This window comes from Muntiacus reevesi, chromosome 20 (assembly GCF_963930625.1).
Source record: "Muntiacus reevesi chromosome 20, mMunRee1.1, whole genome shotgun sequence".
NCBI classification, from domain to species: domain Eukaryota; kingdom Metazoa; phylum Chordata; class Mammalia; order Artiodactyla; family Cervidae; genus Muntiacus; species Muntiacus reevesi.
This window is the reverse complement of record NC_089268.1, coordinates 25,777,303-25,798,531: the sequence shown is the minus strand read 5'-3', so window position 1 is coordinate 25,798,531 and position 21,229 is coordinate 25,777,303. Positions and strand designations below refer to the sequence as shown.

The following is a 21,229-nucleotide window of genomic DNA, read 5'->3' as shown; positions in this document are numbered from 1 at the left end:
TAATGAAAGAGAGGAAAAACTTTGTCCTTTACCCTCTTGGATTCAGTACCTGGGGTCCTGCAAATTAAATGAACAAAAACAGATTACCAGAGAAAGGATTTATTATGCGTGTATACAGAGGCTTTTGCAGAAAAGAAGTGAAGACTCAAAGACGCAATTAGACTCAGTGGCTTAGATACCATTTTAACAAAGAGTCATAAATGTAGAGAGATAACTAGACAAAGGAAACAGGGAGTGTTGAATTTTTAGGGCAAGTAGATAGTGGGAAGGTAAGTATATGGGGAAAGCTAATTAAAGATAAGGGTAATTTAGTAGGGTATGTTATGCTGACTCAAGTTGGTGTCTTTTCCATCCATAAGAGCTGTCCACCTCTTGGTAATATGTGAATTTCCTTTACAAATGGAGATCTATGTTACCTTTACAAAGGGAAATTAATGCCTGGTTTCTAGACAGAAGGCTTCCAGATGGTGCAGTGGTAAAGAATATACCTGCCAATGCAGGAGATGCAAGAGACTCTGGTTCGAATGATTCCTGGGTTAGGAAGATCCCCTGGAATAGGAAATCACAACCTGCTCCATATTTTTGTCTGGAAAGTAGCCTGGAAAATTCCGTGGACACAGGAACCTGGTGGGCTATAGTCCATAGGGTCACACAGAGTCGAGTACGTTTAGGTGGAAACAGGGAAGGCAGAGAGTTTTTCCTGAGTCTGCTGTTTCTCAGTTTGCCTTCAGTTCAAATTAAACCTTATGCCAAAGGGGCATTTTTTGTGTGGCATATTCGAATCCTTCTCATTAGTAAGAAACTGGGTGGAGGAAGAAGTTCACTAGTATGATCATCAAATTAAATCAAGTCAAGTGAGTCAAGTTGATTTAATCAAGGCTGAGCATCAGCCTGGGCTAGTGTATTTGTTGGGATGTGGGTGTGCAGAAGTCACAGGTGTCCCTCCTAAAGAGTTCCAGATTCGGAGAGCAGATTAGGAACAAACGCTTGAAAGTTTAAAAAGCCAACGTACATAAAAATGGCCATTCAAGGGGACAATAGAAAATTGTCTCCAGGAAGTGCTGAATGAAATGCCACGAGAGCAAGCAGAGAGGCCAGAAGAGGGACAGATACAAGTGGGTTTTTGCATCAGAGGAGAAGGATTTTGTGGAAGAGTCCAGGAGTTTGGGTGGAGTCTAAATCTCCTGGTGGCTCAGATGGTGAAGAATCTGCCCGCAGTGCAGGAGACCTGGGTTCCATCCCTGGGTTGGGAAGATCCCCTGAAGAAGGGAATGGCTACCCACTCTGGTATTCTTGCCTGGAGAGTTCCATGGGCAGAGGAGCCTGACAGGCTACAGTCCGTTACAGTCCATGGGGCTGCAAAGAGTCAAACAAGACTGAGCGATCAACACTTCAAATCAGCAGAAGCACTGATATGATCTTCCCAGAAAAATGATCTGGCATTCAGAGGAGAAGGGCTCAGAAATACAACCCATGTTGTGGAGCAGAAGCTGGAAAATGAGTTTCTTTCATGTGGATGGTTTGGGAAGGTGATTTCCTTTAACAAACTAGGTTGGGGCCATGCATCAGATTTAGGCCACTGTCTCAGGGATTGGTCATCCCCACACAGAGGCAAGAGTGGAGTGCAAGGGCATCTTTTTGGGGCAAGCTCCTCCATCCCCACTCACAACCCCAAAACTTTGTGGGCTGTCTGCATGGGACTGGGGGAAGTCCAGGAGCAAACGTTGCTGGTCCCCGGTTCCTGTATGACCCTGGTAGAAACAGCTGGGGAGAAACTTTGGTGGGAGGAAGCCAGGAACATTTGACAGACACTCACTTGGGCTTTCCCCGAGCATGGCACTCCGGTAGTCAGCTGACTAATACCATTCACCTCAATGCAGGAAATTAGCTTATTTGCTGAGTAAGTGAAAGCCTGCACGAAACCCTGAGTTGCCTGCAGCTTGCCCATGAGTGGCTTGGTCAGGTCAACCTAAAGCAGCGGCTGCTGAGTTTTGACCTGAAAAGATCTCACTTTTCTGGTCTCTCCATTCTTGCCCTTGCCAAGAGACCCTCCAGAATAGGAGATGAGGTGAACGGTTCTCAGCTTTAAGGCAGTGCAGCTCTGAGATTTAAGGCTCTGATCTTATCCCAATCACTTCTCAAGGGTACTTGACTGAATTTCTCAGCTTTAGAAAATGGAATGTGTCCAGTGAGCCCCACTGTGAATTCATAAGAAATTTCTCATGTCGCACACTTTCTTTAATGTTCCTTAAAGCAGTACACCCCAGTGAGGAGAATCACTTGGAAATTTTATAAAAAGGAAGACTCTGATTCAATAGATTTGCCATGAGGGACCAAGATTCTGCATTTATTTTTTGCATATATTTTCAAGCTTTTTTCTGAGCATACATTAATACATATATATACAAATATATACATGCATGTATATAGTATGTTTGTATCTACATCAAAGGAACGTCCTGCTTTATATGAAGAACTGTACCTTAATATTTTCAAAATTTGTTATGAAAAAGATATTTTTAGTTATTAAATTTTCTTGGAAAATAATTTGTAGTGGCTACATAGATTTTATCATAATACATGCTAACAGGTACTTAACTATTACTCTACTGTTAGAAATCCAGTGTATTTTCAATTTTCCCACACTGAATATTCTTGTACGTGGATCTTCGAGTACTTCTCTATTTCTTTAGAACAATTCCCAGGGGTAGAACATTTTTTTAGGTTTTTGCTTTACATTATTAAATACCCTACAAAAGTTGTACCAATATACTCCTGGCTAAAATACCTGAAAATGCCCCTTTTTCTTATTCTCCTGTTAATATTGCACATTTAAAAATCTATGCCAATTTCATAGCCTAAATATGGAATTCTATTCTAATTTACATTACTTTGCTGTTGAGTCTAACCTGTTTCTTCATGTATTTATTATCTATTTTCTTCTAATTTAAGCTTTTTAGTTTTTTCTTTTTTATATATGTAATTGAGATATAATTGACCTGGTATATTAGTTTCAGGTATAAAACAACAATTCCACCTCTGCATATATAGCTAAATGATCACCATACTAAGTTTGGTTAATATCCATCAACTGAGATTCTGCCTTTCTAACAAGCTCCCAGTTTCTAGTTTTCTAGATGGGGGTTGGGGGGATTGTGCTTACTTTCTCATTCCAAATTCTTCTTCTTTTTTAAAATTCATTTTTTAGCTGTGCTGGGTCTTAGCTGTGGTATGTGGGATCTTAGTTTCCCAACCAGGGATCGAACCTGGCCCCCTGCTTTGGGAGCACAGGAATTTCAGCCCCTGGACCACCAGGAAAGTACTTTTCATTCCAAATTCCTGTTGACCCATTTCTGCCGGCTCCTTTCCTGAGGTTGCCTTGTCTTTCTTTCTTGCTATGTCACTTTGCTGCTGTGTGGACCTCATAGGACTGTTTTGCACATAAAGAATTTTATTTCAGGCATGGAAAGCATGGAAGAGAATTAAGGCACAATGTAGACGTGGAAACAATTTGAATACTAGACTCGGGACTCTGTAAATTTCCCTTGTTATGTCAGTTTCTGAAGTTTCTAACTGGCATCTCTCTCCATCTCTCTTCTCTGGGGTGATAACTCAAGTTCCCGTTAATTGTATATGTAACAATTTCCTACTCTATTTCACCCTCAAAGAATATAACTTCTCTCTCTATGTTTATCCTGGAGAGAGATGGCTGCTTCTTTGCACTTCCAAAAAGGCCCAAGGTGAGTTTTCTCCAAAACAGAAGTACCATCTGGTCTAACAGAAAGTTCACGGCACTCCTGGATGGAGGAAACCGTAATGTTGATTTTCTTCTTTTTTGGATAGTACTTTTATTTTTCTTCTTATCCATGTCAAGTACTCAGCACAGTGACTGACACAGAATGAGCATTTAATAAATTGTGTTTCTATTAACAAGGAGATAAAATTCTGGTGCAAATAGCTCCATGGTTCATAGAATAGATACAGAATTGAGTGGTCCTGCATGCAATCTGGAACTTTTCTCCAGTGACCTCAACTCTATTCCATCCAGGGTTCTCACGCAGCACTCTGGGAAAATCCTTTCCCAAGTCTCCATCCACCATATGTTACTTTTCTTCTTTTCAGCCTTTGCTTCCAATCCTCTCCCTTCATTTCTGTCCCCTTTGAATTCTATCCCCTGTAATTCTTTCATAGGTTCTTCACCTTTTCATCAGAAGATCAGGAATTGTACTGTTTTTTAGGCAATAGACAGAAACACACATCCCCACACCCATGGCGGGAAGGACAGGAGGAGGAAGGGAGGGAAGGGACAAGGAGAGGGAAAGGAAGAGAGAGAGAGAGGAAAGAAAGCTTCTGTGTTTAAGCCCCAAGTAATTCCTATGCCCACAGTCATCAGCATATGAAGACCCTGGCACGGTATTTTCACCTGACAAACAATCACTGTAATGAATTCTGATTTTTAAACCGAAAGTAAAGCCATTTTGTTCTTGAAAATCTTTTCACAGTGGAAATACGTTGACCTTAAAAAAAAGAATTGGTTGCTATGGAATGTCATTTTTCAGAGGTTCTATTAAATATTGGTTGGCCAAAAGAATTCATTTGAGTTTCTCTGTAACATCTTATATCTTTGGCTAACCCAACACATAATGGGTTTGAATATTTGACTCAAACAAATAGGTAAAAATGAATTGGATACAAAAAATGCTGAAACTAGAAACAATCTTTTGCATTGAAAAGGAGAAAAAAGGATCATGTGGAGTTTGTAGGGTCTCTGACTTTATAGTTATAAGAATGATCCATGTTTTTTCTCTATTAGGGGATGGAGAAGTTGGTTTATGAAAGGGAATGGGACATGCACTTTCAAAATGATCTTCAGACTGAAAAGGCAAATAAACCATATACTTAATTTGTTTGAATAACCCAAGAGGAGGAAGAATTTTTGTGCTTGAGGAGAAGACCTGCAAGAAAACTTGAAAGTTAGGAATAAAAACAATAATGCTTTGAGGCCATTCTGACCTAATGTTTTAACCCATATTCAGGGAGTCTAACTCTAACATAAATCAGTACTTCAGGGAAATTAGAGACAGTGTTTTAATATCATTTGGAAAAGAAGAGTGGAGTTGAAGTAAATTATTTGCTAATGGTTTTTGTTTGGTGAATAAGATAGTGAATGATATGATAATAAGATAGTGATCATTCATTTTTTGCATTTAATTCTTTATAAATATTCTTTAAACCTGTTATATAACAACATTGTTTAACTGGCTGTTAATAAGGAGTCAGAGCTCTGATAAAAAAGTGAAAATAAGCAGAGAAGCCTATAAAATTATTTACTATCTCTCTCAGTCAGTTTAGATTAGGATAAAACACTTCCATTTAGAGAGAGAAAGAATGAGAAATGTATGCAGTAGTTTTGATCTGTTACAACCTTGAAATCCTGCTTGGCTGACATTGTGGGGATCCCATGGCCAGAGCATGTGGAATGTTCTTTGATCATACCCCAATTCTGCTTTTCGAGGGAGACTTACTTCCCCAGTACTTTTTGAGGTCGTTGCCTCCACCTCCTGCCTTGGGAGGTATTTTCCCCCAGTGATCTCTTTGGCCACATCTGAAATAATGATGGCAAGTGTAGCTTCCTTGGTGCCCTGTTCCAGCTTCTAGATGTTTACGGGACTGAGGTTTGGTTCATGATTAATTTTGAGAACTCTCTCAAAAATTTGCTGAACTTCTTAAGTCAGTTCTCTTTGTGGCTTAATTCCTAGAACATCTCTACTTCTTTGCTTTTCCATTCCTATAATTCTCCCTCTCTTGATTTAATGGTAGATTACTAGAACTCTACCGTTAGACCATTTTTTTCTGAGTCCTTTTACCTATGTTAAGAAATTTCCAAATGCTTCTTTTTGTTTCATGCCTGTAGGAAATGTATTTGGTTGAAAGGTTTTACTGGGGACTCCTGTCTCAAAGGCTTTTCCAATAGTATCTTTTGCTTTGGGGGAGGAATAGAAATAGTTGTGTTTTTTTTTTTCAGTCTTGCAAGGCTCTGAATTTCCAGACTCTCTTCATTTTCTTTTCTTTTTTTCTGTTTTTTTTTTCAGACCTGCCGTCTCTTTCCTGAGCTGTCTTCCCAGTGTTACCTCACCAAATACAGGTGATAGCTTCCAACACACGTAACTGACATTCTGTTTTCCAGGGCCCTCCAGGTGGCTCAGGTGATAAAGTATCTGCCTGCAGTGCAGGAGACCCCAGTTCGATCTCTGGGTCAAGTAGATCCCCTGGAGAAGGGAATGGCAACCCACTCCAGTATTCTTGCCTGGAGAACTGCATGGACAGAGGAGCCTGGCAGGCTGCAGTCCGTGGAATCGCAAAGAGTCAAATACGACTGAGCGACTAACAGTTTACTTTTCTCTAGAGGTATTATTGGATCTCTAAGTACAATATCTGCCTCTGAAGTTGTTGCATGCAATCATTTACCAAATGTCTTGCCATTCATAACATTAAAGTGAAGTGAAGTCGCTCAGTAGTGTCTGACTCTTTGCGGCCCCATGGATTGTAGCCTTTCAGGCTCCTCCATCCATGCGATATTCCAGGCAAGAATACTGGAGTGGGTTGCCATTTCCTTCTCCAGGAGATCTTCCCAGCCCAGTGAACAAACCTGGGTCTCCGGCATTGCAGGCAGATTCTTTACCGTCTGAGCCACCAACATTGATCTTCATTTTTTAACCTCCGATTTCATTGTCTTCATGGTCTACTACCTGACCACCATGGACAATGCCATAATTTCAGCCTTCTGCTATGGAAGTGCTTCACTTCTAGGCATCAATTTCTGTATCCATATGTATACTGCTAGCTTGTGTTCTCAATGTCTGTGTCTCCATTACTGCTCTGCAAATAGGTTCATCAGTACCACATTTCTAGATTCCATATATATATGTTAGTACACGATGATTGTTTTTCTGTTTCTGACTCACTTCACTCTGTATATAAGCTCTAGGTTCATCCATTTCATTAAAACTTACTCAAATGGCTTACTGTTTATGGCTGAGTAATATTCCATTGTATACATGTACCACAACTTCCTTAATCATTCATCTATTGCTGGACATCTAGGTTGCTTCCACATCCTAGCTATTGTAAATAGAACTACAATGAACATTGGGTTCAGTTCAGTTCAGTCACTCAGTCGTGTCTGACTTTTTGCGACCCCATGGACTGCAGCACGCCAGGCCTCCCTGTCCACCACCCGCTCCCGGAGTCTACACAAACCCATGTCCATTGAGTCGATGATGCCATCCAACCAACTCATTCTCTGTCATCCCCTTCTCCTCCTGCCCCCAATCCCTCTCAGCATCAGTGTCTTTTCCAATGAGTCAGTTCTTTGTATCAGGTGGCCAAAGTATTGGAGTTTCGGCTTCAACATCAGTCCTTCCAATGAACACCCAGGACTGATCTCCTTTAGGATGGACTGGTTGGATCTCCTTGCAGTCCAAGGGACTCTCAAGAGTCTTCTCCAACAACCATCGGCTCCAGCTCTGAGACAACGGAGAGGTACAGTAGACAGTTCCTCCCAAGGAGATGTCGATTCCATTTTCCAACACCCACTACCGAATTCCTCAAGGATTTGGAAATCTTCTTGAAGGGCTCACACGCGAGATTCTGAGGGAGCAACCGGACAATATACCAGCGTTTGCCGCAGCATATTTTGAGAATCTTCTAGAGAAAAGAGAAAAAACCAACTTTGATCCTGCAGAATGGGGGGCAAAGGTTGATGACCGCTTCTATAACAACCATGCATTCAAGGAGCAAGAATCACCTGTGAAACATGAACCTGGAAAAGAAAACTCACAGACATCTATGAAAGAGAAGACAGCCTTAGAATCTCCTGAAGAAGACAAGGACATGGAAGAGAATGCTGCTCTCAAAATCCAGGCAGCCTTCCGGGGACACTTAGCCAGAGAGGAGGTAAAGAAAATGAAATCGAGTGATCTTGAAGAGGAGAAAACAGAAGAAAACGAGTGAGGAGACTGGCTTTACCCCACAGAAAACAAGAAAAGAATCCAAATCCATCAACCTTGTTGTGATTGTCTTTTTTTCTTAGTAAGTGAGATTTGATGTAGTGAAGTAACATTTGTTGCTGTTGTGAAAAATCTGTCGTGAGCATTTGTTTAATAAACATGCCATTGAACACACACACACACACACACACACACACACACACACACAAAAAGCATCAATTTTTCAGTGCTCAACTTTCTTTATAGTCCAACTCTCACATCCAGACGTGACCACTGGAAAAATCATAGCCTTGACTAGATGGACCTTTGTTGACAAAGTAATGTCTCTGCTTTTTAATATGCTGTCTAGGTTGGTCATAACTTTCCTTCCAAGGAGTAAGCGTCGTTTAATTTCATGGCTGCAATCACCATCTGTAGTGATTTTGGAGCCCAGAAAAATAAAGTCAGCCACTGTTTCCACTGTTGTTACATGTGTTTTTTCAATTTTGGTTTCCTCAGGATATATGTCTGGTAGTGGGATTGCTGTTTCAAATGGTGGTTTTATTCCTACTGTTTTAAAGCATCTCCATACTGTTCTCCATAGTGACTGTATCAATTTGTATTCCCACTAACAGTGCTAAAGTGTTCCCTTTTTTCCACACCCTTTCCAGCATTTATTGTTTGTATTTTTTGGTGATGGCCATTCTGACCACTATGAGGTAATATCTCATTGTAGTTTTGACTTGCATTTCTCTAATAATGAGTGATGTTGAGTGTCTTTTCATGTGTTTATTAGTCATCTGTATATCTTCTTTGGAGAAATGTTTGTTTAAGTCTTTTGCCCATTTTTTGATTGGGTTGTTTGTTTTTCTGGTATTGATTTGTATGAGCTGCTTGTATATTTTTGAAATTAATTCTTTGTCAGCTGTTTTACTACCTTTTTTTTTTTTTTTTTTTTTTGCCATTCTAAGGGTTATCTTTCCACCTTGTTTATAGTTTCCTTTGTTGTGCAAAAGCTTTTAAGTTTAATTAGGTACCACTTGTGTATTTTCTCTTTATTTCCATTAGTCTAGGAGGTTGGTCATAGAGGATCTTGCTGTGGTTTATATCATAGTGTGTTCTGCTTATGTTTTTCTTTTAAGAGTTTTATAGTTTCTGGTCTTACATTTAGGTCTTTAATCCATTTTGAGCTTATCTTTATGTATGGTGTTAAGAAGTGTTCTAATTTCATTCTTTTACACATAGCTGTCCAGTTTTCCCAGCAGCACTTTTTGAAGAGACTGTCTTTGTCCCATTGTATATTCTTGTCTCTTTTGTCAAAAATAAGATATCCATAGGTGTGTGAGTTTTTCTCTGGGCTTTGTATCTTGTTCCATTGGTCTATATTTCTGTTTTTGTGCCAGGACCATACTATCGTGGTGACTGTAGCTTTATAATACAGTCTGAAGACAGGAAGGTTGATCCCTCCATCTTCATTCTTCTTTCTCCAGATTGCTTCAGCTATTTGAGGTTTTTTGTGTTTCCATATGAATTGTTAGATTTTTGTTCTAATTCTGTGAAAAATGCCACTGTTAATTTGATAGGGATTGCATTGAATCTGTAGATTACATTTAATTGTATAGTAATTTTTACAATATTGATTCTTCCAACCCAGGAACATGGAATATCTCTCCATCTGTTTATGTTGTCTTTGATTTCTTTTATCAGTGTCTTATAGTTTTCTGTATACTGTTCTTTTGTCTCCTTAGTAGATTTATTCCTAGGTATTTGATTCTTTTTGTTGCAGTGCTAAATGTGATTAATTGCTTAGTTTCTTTTTCTGATATTTCATTGTTAGTGTATAGGAATGCTAGTGATTTCTGTGTATTGATTTTGTATCCTGCCACTTTGCTAAATTCACTGATTAGCTCTAGTAATTTTCTCATGGTATCTTTAGGGTTTTCTATGTATAGTATCATGTCATTTACAAACGACATTGAGAGTTTTACTTCTTTTTTTCCACTCTGGATTCCTTTTATTTCTTTTTCTTCTCTGATTGCCATAGCTAGCACTTCCAAAACTATGCTAAATAATAGTGGTGAGAGTGGGCACCCTTGTATTGTTTCTGATCTTAGAGGGAATATTTACAGTTTTTCACCATTGAGAATAATGTTTGCTGTGGGTTTATCATATATGGCTTTTATTATGCTGAAGTAAGTTCCTCCTATGCCCATTTTTTAAGGAGTTTTTTTTTTTTTAATCATAAATGGGTGTTGCATTTTGTTGAAAGCTTTTTCTGTATCTATTGAGATTGTCATATGGTTTTTATATTTCAATTTGTTGATATGGTGTATCACACTAATGAATTTGTGTATATTGAAGAATCCTTGCATCCCTGGGATAAACCTGACTTGATTATGGTGTATGATCTTTTTAAAGTGTTGTTGAATTCTGTTTGCTACAATTTTGTTGAGCATTTTTGCATCTATGTTCATCAGTAATATTGGCCTGTAATTTTCTTTTTCTGTTGTGTTTTCTTTGTTTGGTTTAGGTATCAGGATTGTGGTGGTCTTATAGAATGAGTTTGGAAGTGTTCCTTCCTCTGCAATTTTTTGGAAGAGTTTTAGAAGGAGAGGGATAAACTCTTCTCTAAATGTTGGATAGAAGTCACCTGTGAAGCCATCTAGCCCTGAGTTTTGTTTTTTTGGGGGGTGGAGCAGGGGGGATGAGATATTTTTTATCACAGTTTTGACTTCAGTGCTTGAAATTGACTTGTTCATAAATTTTATTTCTTCCTTGTTAAGTCTTGGAAGATTGACCTTTTCTAAGAATCTGTCCATTTCTTTCAGATTGCCCGTTTTACTGGCATATAGTTGCTCATAGTAGTCTTTTATGATCCTTTGTATTTCTACATTGTCTGTTGTAACCTCTCCTTTTTCATTTCTAATTTTGTTGGTTTGATTCTTCTTCTTTTTTCTTGATGAGTCCAGCTAATGGTTTGTCAATTGTATCTTCTCAAATAATCAACTTTTAATTTTATTAATTTTTACTAGTTTCCTTCATTCTTTTTCATTTATTTCTGCTCTGATCTTTATGATTTCTTTCCTTCTACTAACTTTGGGTATTTTTTTCCCTTCTTTTCCAGTTGCTTTAGGTGTAAAGTTAGGTGGTCTATTTGATGTTTTTCTTGTTTCTTAAGGTAGGATTGCATTGCTATAAACTTCCCTCTTAGAACTGCTTCTGCTGCATCCCATAGGTTTTGAGTTGTATTTTCATTGTCCTTTGTTTCTAGGAATTTTTTTATTTCCCTTTGATTTCTTCAGTAACCTATTTGTTATTTAGAAACATATTATTTAATTCCACATGTTTGTGCTTTTTACAGTCCCCCCCCCCCCATAATTGATATCTAGTCTCAGAATTGTGGTCTGAAAGGATGCTTGATATGATTTCAATTTTTTTGAATTTATTGGGCTTTGATTTGTGACCCAAGATGTGGTCTATCCTGGAGAATGTTCCATGTGCCCTTGAGAAGAAAGAGTAGTCTTCTGCATTTGGGTGAAAAGTTCTGAAGATATCAATTAGGTCCATTTGATCTAATGTTTCATTAAGGTTTGTGTTTCCTTATTAATTTTCTGTTTTGATGATCTGTCCATTGGTATAAGTGGGATGTTAAAGTCCCCTACTATTATTGTATTGCTGTCAATTTCCCCTTTTGTGTCTGTTAGTATTTGCCTTATGTATTGAGGTGCTCCTAAGTTGGATGCATAGATATTTACAATTTTTATGCCTTCTTCTTGGATTGATCCCTTGATCATTATGTGGTATCCTTCTTTATCTCATGTAATAGTCTTTATTTTAAAGTCTATCTTGTCTAAAATGGGAATTACCACTCCAGCTTTCTTTTGATTTCCATTTGCATGGAATATCTTTTTCCATCCTTCTACTTTCAGTCTGTATGTGTCTCTAGGTCTGAAGTGGGTCTCTTGTATACAGCATGTGTATGGGTCTCATTTTTGTATCCATTGATTAGTATGTGTCTCGATGTGTTTCTCCTTGAGTTTACCCTGTATTGGACTCTCTGTGGTTCCTGGACTTGATTAACTATTTCCTTTCCCATGCTGGGGAAGTTTTCAGCTATAATCTCTTCAAAAATTTCTTCAGGGCCTTTTTTTTTTCTTTTCTTCCTCTGGGACCCCTATAACTTGAATGTTGTTGCATTTAATACTGTCCAGAAAGCGCTGAGGCTATCTTCAATTCTTTTCATTCTTTTTCCTTTATTCAGCTCGTCGGCAGTTATTTCCACCATTCTATCTTCCAGCTCACTCATACATTCTTCTGGTTCCATTAATCTACTATTGGTTCCTTCTAGAGTATTTTTAATTCCAGTAATTGTGTTATTCATCTCTGTTTATTTATTCTTTATTTCTTATATGTCCTTGGTAATTGTATTAATTGTGTTTATTGCTTCTTGAATTTTCTCCATTCTAATTTTGAGGTTTTGGAACATCTTCACTATCATTATTCTGAATTCTTTTTCAGGTAGTTTCCTATTTCCTCTTCATTTAGTTGGTCTTGTGTGTTTCTACTTTGTTCCTTCATTTGCGCTATACTTCTCTGCCTTTTCATTTTGTAAAAAAGTTTCTTGTGTTTGAGGTCTCCTTTTCTCAGGCTTTGAGGTTGAATTCCTTTTTCCTTTTGGTTTCTGCCCTTGGTGGGTGAGGTTGATCCAGTGCTTTGTGCAGAATTCTGTTGGCCTCAGGTTTGCACTCTGGTGGGAGGAGGTAAGTTTTTTTTCCCTCTGATGGGCAGCGCTGTATGAGGTGGTACTTCTGTTTGCTGATGATTTGGCTTGTTTTTGTCTTGTTTATTGTTTGGGTGAGGTATCCTGCACTGGGTGCTGCTAGCTAGTTGAGTGATACCAGATCTTGTATACGGGTGGAGGCCTTTGTGGGAGTTCTCACTAATAAATACTCCCTCGGGTTAGGAGTTTTCTGGTAGTCTTGAGTCCTGTTGTCAGCACTCCCACTCCAAAGTCTCAGGGCCTGATCTCTGGCCAGGGAACTGAGATTCCACAGGTGGTTTGTTATGGCATTAAAGGGGATTAAAACAAACACTAAAACAAGAAAGAAAATGCAAAGCTCAGACAAATGGCAAATACAAAATCAGGCGAATATTAGCAAAAATAATGGAATATATACCCAGACATATATACACATAAACAAAACCAAAGCAGTCCAAAAAAAGACAGTAGAAGAGATTGACCTGGCAAGCAAAGGAAAGCCAAAATGTTATCAACCATTTAAAAACAAAACTAAGTAAAATATAAACTGGAAAACAAAACCAAAGCAGTGTGCCAACTGGGGAATAAAGCAACGAAAGCAAAAACAGACTCATAAATATGGTGAGAAAAAGAAGAAAAGAGAGAAACAATTGAAAAGCAAAGCTGAATAGAGGTAAAAGGTATTTATATATATTAAAGAATAGCTACAATAGGAAAAGAATAAGAAAAACAAATGAAAGTATATATGTAGAAAAATAATAAACTGAAAAATATTTTTTTTTAATTAAAAAAGAAAGCAAAAAAGGGAAAACCCCTCAAAACCTTGAAAGGCCAATGTAGAGGCAGAAGTATTTAAAGGACATAAAAAGTATGATTAAGAAAAAAAGAAGCAAAAACAAAAAATTCTCAAAAGTGTAAATAGATTTAATAGTACTAATTAAATCAACAACTACAGCAACAGAAGGGGGGAAAAAAAAAACGAAAAAAGAAAAAAAATCCAGAAGCAACTACCAAACAAGTTAAGGTATAAGAATAATAAACATTTTTCTTGGATCTCAGTTGTCAGTATCTTTTCTGTCTCTGTGAGTCACAGACTACCTCGCCTGCCTGGGATGCCCTCCAATACTGAGCTAGTCTCTGGACCTGTTATAGGGGCAATTCTGACTCTAATCTGGTCCGACTTCTGCATGTTCTTGCCTCTAATGTCCGCATCTGCCAGTGCTAGTGCGTTTTATTTTGCGGGACATCTCATTGTCCTTTTACATATTCCATAGACACAGAGTCTGCCTAGTTGATTGTGTGGATTTAATCTGCAGCTTGTACCACTGGTGGGAAGATTTTGGGTTCTCTTCCCTAGCCACACTGCCCTTGGGTTTTAATTGTGGTTTTATCTCCACCGCTGTGTGCGAATCGTCCACAGGAGTTTGCTTCTGAGGCTGCCCTGGAGGACTTGGGCCTGCCCCAGGGGGGACCGTGTGTGGAGATGGGGTAGCTGCTTGAATCACAGGGGCCCTGACAGTACCAGGTACTCAGGGGAGCCGGCGGATAGGACAGCAGGAAATATGGCACTCTTCGGGTTTTTCCCCTAGCCTCTGGTTGCTCTGTCCCAGTGGGGATCGTGTGAGCAGGTGGCACGGTAGCTTGCATCATGGGGACCCTGGCAATGACAGAGATGCAGGGGTGCTATCTATTGCCACAGGAGGTATGGTGCTAGTAGGATTTTTCCTAGCTTCTGGCAGCTCTGCCCCAGTGAGGATTGAGAGGTGGCACAGCTGCTTGAATCATGGGAACTCTGGTGGCATCAAGTGTATAGGGACATCAGCTGCCCCGGCCGTAGGAGCGTGGTCCTATCAGTCTTTTCCTGCAGCTGGCAATCAGAGGGCCTCTTTGGCTGGTCTTTCCCTGCTGCATGGCCCATTCAGGCACTTACAGGACCCCTGTTTGGGGTCCTTCTCTGTTTCTCAGCAAGTCAGGCACTTACAGGATCCTCTGGTTGGGGTCCTGAATAAGAGATGCTCAGTCGCTCAGTCGTGTCCAACTCTTTGCAACCCTATGGACTGTAGCCCTTCAGACTCGTCTGCCCTTGGGATTTTCCAGGCAAGAATACTGCAGTGGGGAGCCATTTCCTCCTCCATGGGATCTTCCCGACCCAGGGATTGAACCCATGTCTCCTACATCTCCTGCCTTGGCAGGCAGATTCTTGACCACCGAGCCACCTGGGAAGCCCTGAAGACTCAGAAGTGAGAGGAGCACTCACGTTTCTACCCAGTTTTGAACCAAGAAACTTTCATGTGTTAGGTGAATGTGATAACCACTGTGGAAACTGGACTTTCCTGGGCTTCCCTGGTGGCTCAGATGGTAAAGAATCTGCCTTCAATGCGGGAGACCTGAGTTTGATCCCTGGGTTGGAAAGACCCCCTGGAGGAGGGCATGGCAACCCATTCCAGTATTCTTGCCTGGAGAATCCCCATGCACAGAGGAGCCTGGTGGGCTACAGCCCACGGGGTCGCAAAGAGTTGGACATGACTGAGCGACTAAATGCAGTACACAGGTTGGGGTCCTTCTCCATTTGTTGGCATGTCAGTCACTTAAAGGGCCACCCTGGCTGGTTCAGGACATCAGGTGCTTAAAGAGCCCTCTCTGGGGTCTTTCAGGTGTTAAGTGCTGACGTGTTAGGAGATCGAGGATATAGGGATGGCTCCACCCACTGCGTATGATTCAGCAGTATCCTCCTGCCTTCCCTTTGCCTGGCTTTCCTTCGCAAGCATGTCCCAAGCGATCTCCTCCTTCAGGTTCCCTCCGGCCGCCGCAGTGAAGAGCCGACCTCGCCCTGGGATTGCTCTCCAATCTCTATGCTCCAGCTCCCAGCTGCTGCGCTTTCTAGGGGACTTGCATCCCTGCCTGGGGTACGTATGGGGATCTTCCCAACCCAGGGATCAAACTCAAATAGGATTGTCTGTGTGATTGTCATTCCATTCAGATGCTCACAGATAAGCTGCTTCACTCTCCAACAGCCTCAGATGCTTCACCTCTGCCCCAAACAGTTGCCCCGATGTGGGGATCTGACCCCTGCTTCAGTTCCCTCACCCCCCATCATGTACAGATCCATTCCTACTCACTCTCCTCTTTCTCCCCCTCCTTCCTTTGTCCAACCGAGATTTGCGTGGTTCCATATATTCTCCCATAGTCAGGGCTCCCGCTCACTCTCAGCTGGTGTTTTGCAAGATCTTCTGTATCTGGAGGTGTATGCCTGATATACCTATGGAGACAGATGTACTCCACATCTATCTGTTATGCCCGATGTCCGAATCCCCGAGCGGGAAGAGAGAAGGCTTCCAAGACAATGCAACTCGCAGGAAGGGAAGTTTATTACTGACTCAAGCCAGGACTCCCTGCCCGCAACCAACGCAGTGGTGCGAGTCAGAGAGCCCCGAGCCCAAGCTGTTACACAATTTTATAGGGCGAGAAGTGGATTGGTTAAACAGTTTCATTGGTCAATACTTTCGCGCGGGCGGGACTTTCCTGGGGGTTTCCGCCCAGTTCCTAATTTCCTAATTGGCAAACATCGGTGAAAGCTAATTGGTCCTAATTGGCAAACAGTGGTCATTGTTAAGCGAAAGCTACCTGATAGTAGGAAGGCCTCCTCCTAATCTAAGTTAGGTTACTTCTGCTCGCCTCACACTATCTACTCCTCTACCATCTTGGATCTCTAGACTCCCCATTCTTGAGTAAAGATGAAATCTCTTGAGGGTACATTTAGTAAAATTAAATGTGTACGTTTAACTATCAATATCCCCAACAATTCCATGTTGTTATCTTACTGGTTAACATACATGTGTTTGCTTTCTTTTCAAGACTAGATTTTAAACTCATTAAGGTAGAGATTCTTCTAGCAGAGTCTATTACCTGTAACACAGAAGGTGGGAGGGCAAACAAAAACCTTACTGACTTGGATGTTTGAGCAGCTATAATATTTTACAACATGGAGGCTTGGTGTAACTCATTCATACAACTATGGAGTTTTCTGCTGTCTCTTTCTTCAGGTTCCTGGTATACCGACAGTATTCTAGCTGTCAGTATAAGGTAAGGGAGTTAGAGAAGGTGAGGTTTGAGGGGAAAAAAAAGAAAAATGAGACCGGCACTTTACAGGAACAGATCCCCTTTAATGAGGCTAGAAGGGGCAGTGGTCAGATTAGTGGGCTGAGGCGCTAAGTCAAGAACAGAGAGTAGGTATATATAGAAAACATGTATGTGTGGAGATGCATCATTTCGAGGGGGTCTGTTTTTCCTCATGATTATTTTTGATTAGTTAGCTTTCAACAACTGGGGTAAGGAATTCCTGAGACTGGCTGGAAACTGGGATTGGCTGGGAGCTGAACGTAATCAATCTTAATGTCCATTCCTTTCTTCGGGGGAGAAAGTTCTTTATTCTGTATAGAATGGTGGGGAAGACCTGGAGGGGAGTTTTAACTCCAGGCTATTTTGAGCCATGTAACTTTCCTTCATTCCAGATCCTTAGGAATATATAAAAAGAGAAAGAGAGATGGACGTTGTCAATGTTCAGGGTTTCTTCATGCTGGTAAATGAGGGTCGGGGGTTTGTGGTCTGGGTGGAAGGAAGTCTAAGGCCCATAGTGTTGATTTTCTATCCTAACTTCCAGTGTCTCGAGCAGAAGGACAGTCTTGACTTGATCTTGAGAAATGGCTCGGATTCAGTCCTGGAGGAATCCCTGGAAAAGATTAAACAAACAAGGTCCAAATGTGAATAGGAGGATAATGAATAAGAATGGTCTGAGAAGGGGCAAAACCCAAGGCATCCAGTTCTAATGCATCAACCATGACTGCCAGGAGTTGCTTAATCTCTGGCGGATTCGAGAGGCTCGATCTGTAAGGTATTTTGCAGCTTCCTAGACAATATACCCGACTGGTCGGCATAGAAGCGGCAGGTTTTGTCCAGAAAAAGGCACAAACCTCCTTTTTCTGCAGTTAGTAGATCTAATCTCCTTCTCTTTTGTAATGCTACAGCTGCCAAGGAATCGAGTTCATTTTGGATAGTTATTAGACCTTGGGCTATTTCCTGGAGGCTGTCTGATAGGTCTTTAGATAGTGCCTGTAGTTTCAGATGGAGGTGGTTAGGCTGGCAGTTCCTGCTCCAGTTCCAGCCGCTATCCCTAGTCCCCCTAAAAGGGGAATGAAATGAATGGCTCGTTTCATTCACTTATGAATGAGAGGAATAGGTAGGGGTTGATCATTGGGAGTTATAAAAATGTTTGGACTGGGGTATACCAGGGTGCAGGTTCCAGTCCAATTAGTAGGTAAACAGAGGTATGTAGATGCCCCACATAAGAAAAACAGACCAGGTGTCACAATGCAACAGCTGAAGTGGATGGCGAACAGGAGTCGGGTGCGGCGAGGTGGGGGGTGGTTTGAGTGTTCGTTCAAGAATGGTCAGGGACCCTGCTACGGTTGCTCCAATGATGGGAGAAGTGGAGGAATATGCTGAGGTGAACCATCCTGTAAAGGTAAAGGAGTGTCCTGTAGGACCAGAAACATTATATATAGCCTTTCCAGTGGCAAAGAGTAAAGTGGAGGTAAGGTTACACATGGGTTTAGGGATTATGCCGTGGGTTGTTCATATGAGCTGTTTTGGGAATTTCTAGATATGCAAAAAGGAGCTGGTTGTAATAGTGTTACTCTCTGGGTGATAGGGCCTCCTATTGGAGGTTTGCCATTGTAGGAGGGAAGGTCAGAGAGTAAAGATTCTAAAAGTTTGTCTGAATTCCAGATTTGATTATTAGTGTGAAGATATTTAAGATATGAGATGAATAAAGGCTCCCCACGGTATGAGCTGTGTACGGATATGATACCTGTGGTCCCGTCAAAGATGGATGTGGGGAGGGCTGAAATCTCCCAGAGGAGTTATGGATAGACATATCCGGCAGTCTTTAGCCAATTGTGAGTTAGAAGTATTGAGAAGAGTATGGGTTAAATTAAGGATCCAGAATAGTTAGTTAAGGTTAGGGTTTTGAAAGGGTTATTGGGTCAGAGGAAAGAAAGAAGATAAGAAGAAGATGTTTGGGGAAGCAAATATAAGATAGGCTACTATGAAGAATTGGATTTCAAAAGGATAAAAGTTATAAAAGGGTCCCTGCAGCCATGGGGTGAAGATGTAATCTTCTACGTGTTCAGACGTGGATCCTTGAGAACTCGCAACCCAGACATATGCCAGGAATTGTTCCAGAAATAATTGTAGCTCAATAACTGATAGGCTCATCCATTACCAGTTGGGATCGGTGGAAGCTGTGAGAACTTTAGAGTTGTAGGGCCTGTGTGAGAAACTTGGTAAGAATTAATACGGTAAGCATTCTTATCATTGGGCTGCATAACCTTTTTTAGTCAAGTAACGTGCTCCCAGGGGGTGATTTCTTTTAATTTTGCAGCAGTAGGGATCAGTAGAATTACCGTGTAGGGTCCTTGCCATTTTGGGGTTAGATCTGAGTGGGACTGAACTATCAATATAGACTTTGTCTCCTATTTGGAGGGATGGGTATGGGAGATTGGGATGTGGTCGAGGGAGTAGGTTATCCATATGTTGCCAAAGGACATCTCATATCTTGGCAAGCAAGGGAAAATGAAGATGGGATGGCAGTTTGGGACTGCCATGGAAGTGGGGGAGTCCTAAAGGTACTATGGGCCTCCCATACATGGCCTCGAAAGGACTGATATTTAGAGGTTTTTTTTGGTAAGGCCCGTTAAGAGGGCTAAAGGGAGGAGTTTAGTTTAGTCCAATCTTGATGAAGTTCAATTGTTAATTTGATCAGAGTTTCTTTTAGGACTTGGTTGGCTCTCTCAACCTTAACAGAGGACCGGGGTTGGTAAGGAATGTGAAACTTCCAAGGAATTTGAAGGGCTCTTGCAATATTTTGGGTGATTTGAGATGTGAACTTGGCCCCTATTGTCAGACTGGAGGGAAGAAGGCATTCCAAACCTGTGGAGGATTTCAGTAAGAATAAGGCGAGCTACAGTAGGGGCTCATTTGTTAGGAGTCAGGAAAGCTTCAGTCCACCCAGAAAATGTATCTATGAAGACTAGGAGGAATTTAACCCTTTTGATGGGTGGCATGTGGGTGAAATCTACCTGCCAGTCTTGTGCGGGAAGATGCCTGTGAATTATAGTGGGTGGGGAAAGGAGCGGGGCAAATGTTAGAATTAGGATTTGTCCATTGACAAGTGGTATAAGTTTGGGTCAGATTATTTAAATGAGTCACATTGTCCTTACTTAACTCAATAAAGTTCTGAAGGAAAGTCTTAAGTACTTTTCCAAAGGGGTAGAAAAGGGAATGTGAATATGAAATTAATGTGTGGATGTCAGGCTCATCAATCTGGGTTACAGTAAAGACAGAACTGACAGAGGCAGCCTGCCGCTTTGCTTCATGATCTGCTATGTTATTGTAAAAGGAGATAGGGCTATGCCGCTGATGTCCCCGGCAATGTATCACAGCAACTTGTTTTGGGAGCTGAGCCGCACGGAGGAGTTCAGAAATAAAAGAAGCATTGAGAATAGTTGTGCCCTTTTGAGTTAGGAATCCCCTCTCCCTCCAGATTATAATATTAGGATGTAATATGTTATAGACATACTTGGAATCAGTGTAAATGTTTGCCTTTTGGTCTTTCGCTAGGGTCAAGGGTTGTGTAAGAGCTATCAGTTCAGCCTGCTGTGAGGATGTGTGAGCTGGGAGTGTGGCTGACTTGATGAGGCGAGGGGGAATAAAATTGTCAGGTTGTCCCTGGACTATAGCATATCCAGCCCCAAATGGGGCTTGTTTCTGGGCATTACCTTCTATGAACCAGGATAGGACTGTGGGGTCTGTAAGGACCTGATCGGTTATATGTTCAAAGGGATTAAGCGTCATATCTAAGATCTGAACACAGTCATGAGCTAGGTGTTCTGCTTCTGGATCTGGTGTAGGGAGTAAATTAGCCAGGATTAAGAGGTTTACAGGGCATAAAAGAAAGGGATGTGTCGAGGAGGTGTTTGTGGAGGTTCTGCAGTGGAGCAGGGGGCAGAGAAAGGAAAGAAATGAGAGAGCAAAAGGAAACCAATGAGAAAGCAAACCTTTGAAGGAATGAGGAGAACATACCTTTAGAGGAGTGTTTCAGGTTAGTTTTGGGCTTCAGGTATTAAGAGGTGGTTGCAGCTAAAGCCTGGAGACAAGGTGACCATCCGAACATGACGAGATAGAGTTGTTTGGATAAGTAAGCTAGGGCTCCCCATATATCCCCCCGTTTCTGGTGCAGAATCCCCAAGGCATGTCCTCATTGAGAATGTACAAAAAGGAAAAAAGGCTTGGTGTAATCAGGCAAGTAAAGAGAAGGGGCCTGTAGTAAATGTTTGATAAGAGTTTGTATTGGGGTGTGGAGAGAGGTGGGGGCCAATAAGGGTTCATCTAAGTTTCCTTGAGTATCTTGGTAGAGAGGTTTTGC

At 41.1% G+C, this 21,229-nt stretch overlaps 1 pseudogene; it reads left to right on the top strand.

Annotated features, from left to right (window-relative positions):
- The first annotated feature begins 7,515 nt into the window (after positions 1-7,515).
- LOC136151698 (sperm surface protein Sp17 pseudogene) lies at positions 7,516-8,183 on the top strand (annotated as a pseudogene).
- The last annotated feature ends 13,046 nt before the right edge of the window (positions 8,184-21,229 follow it).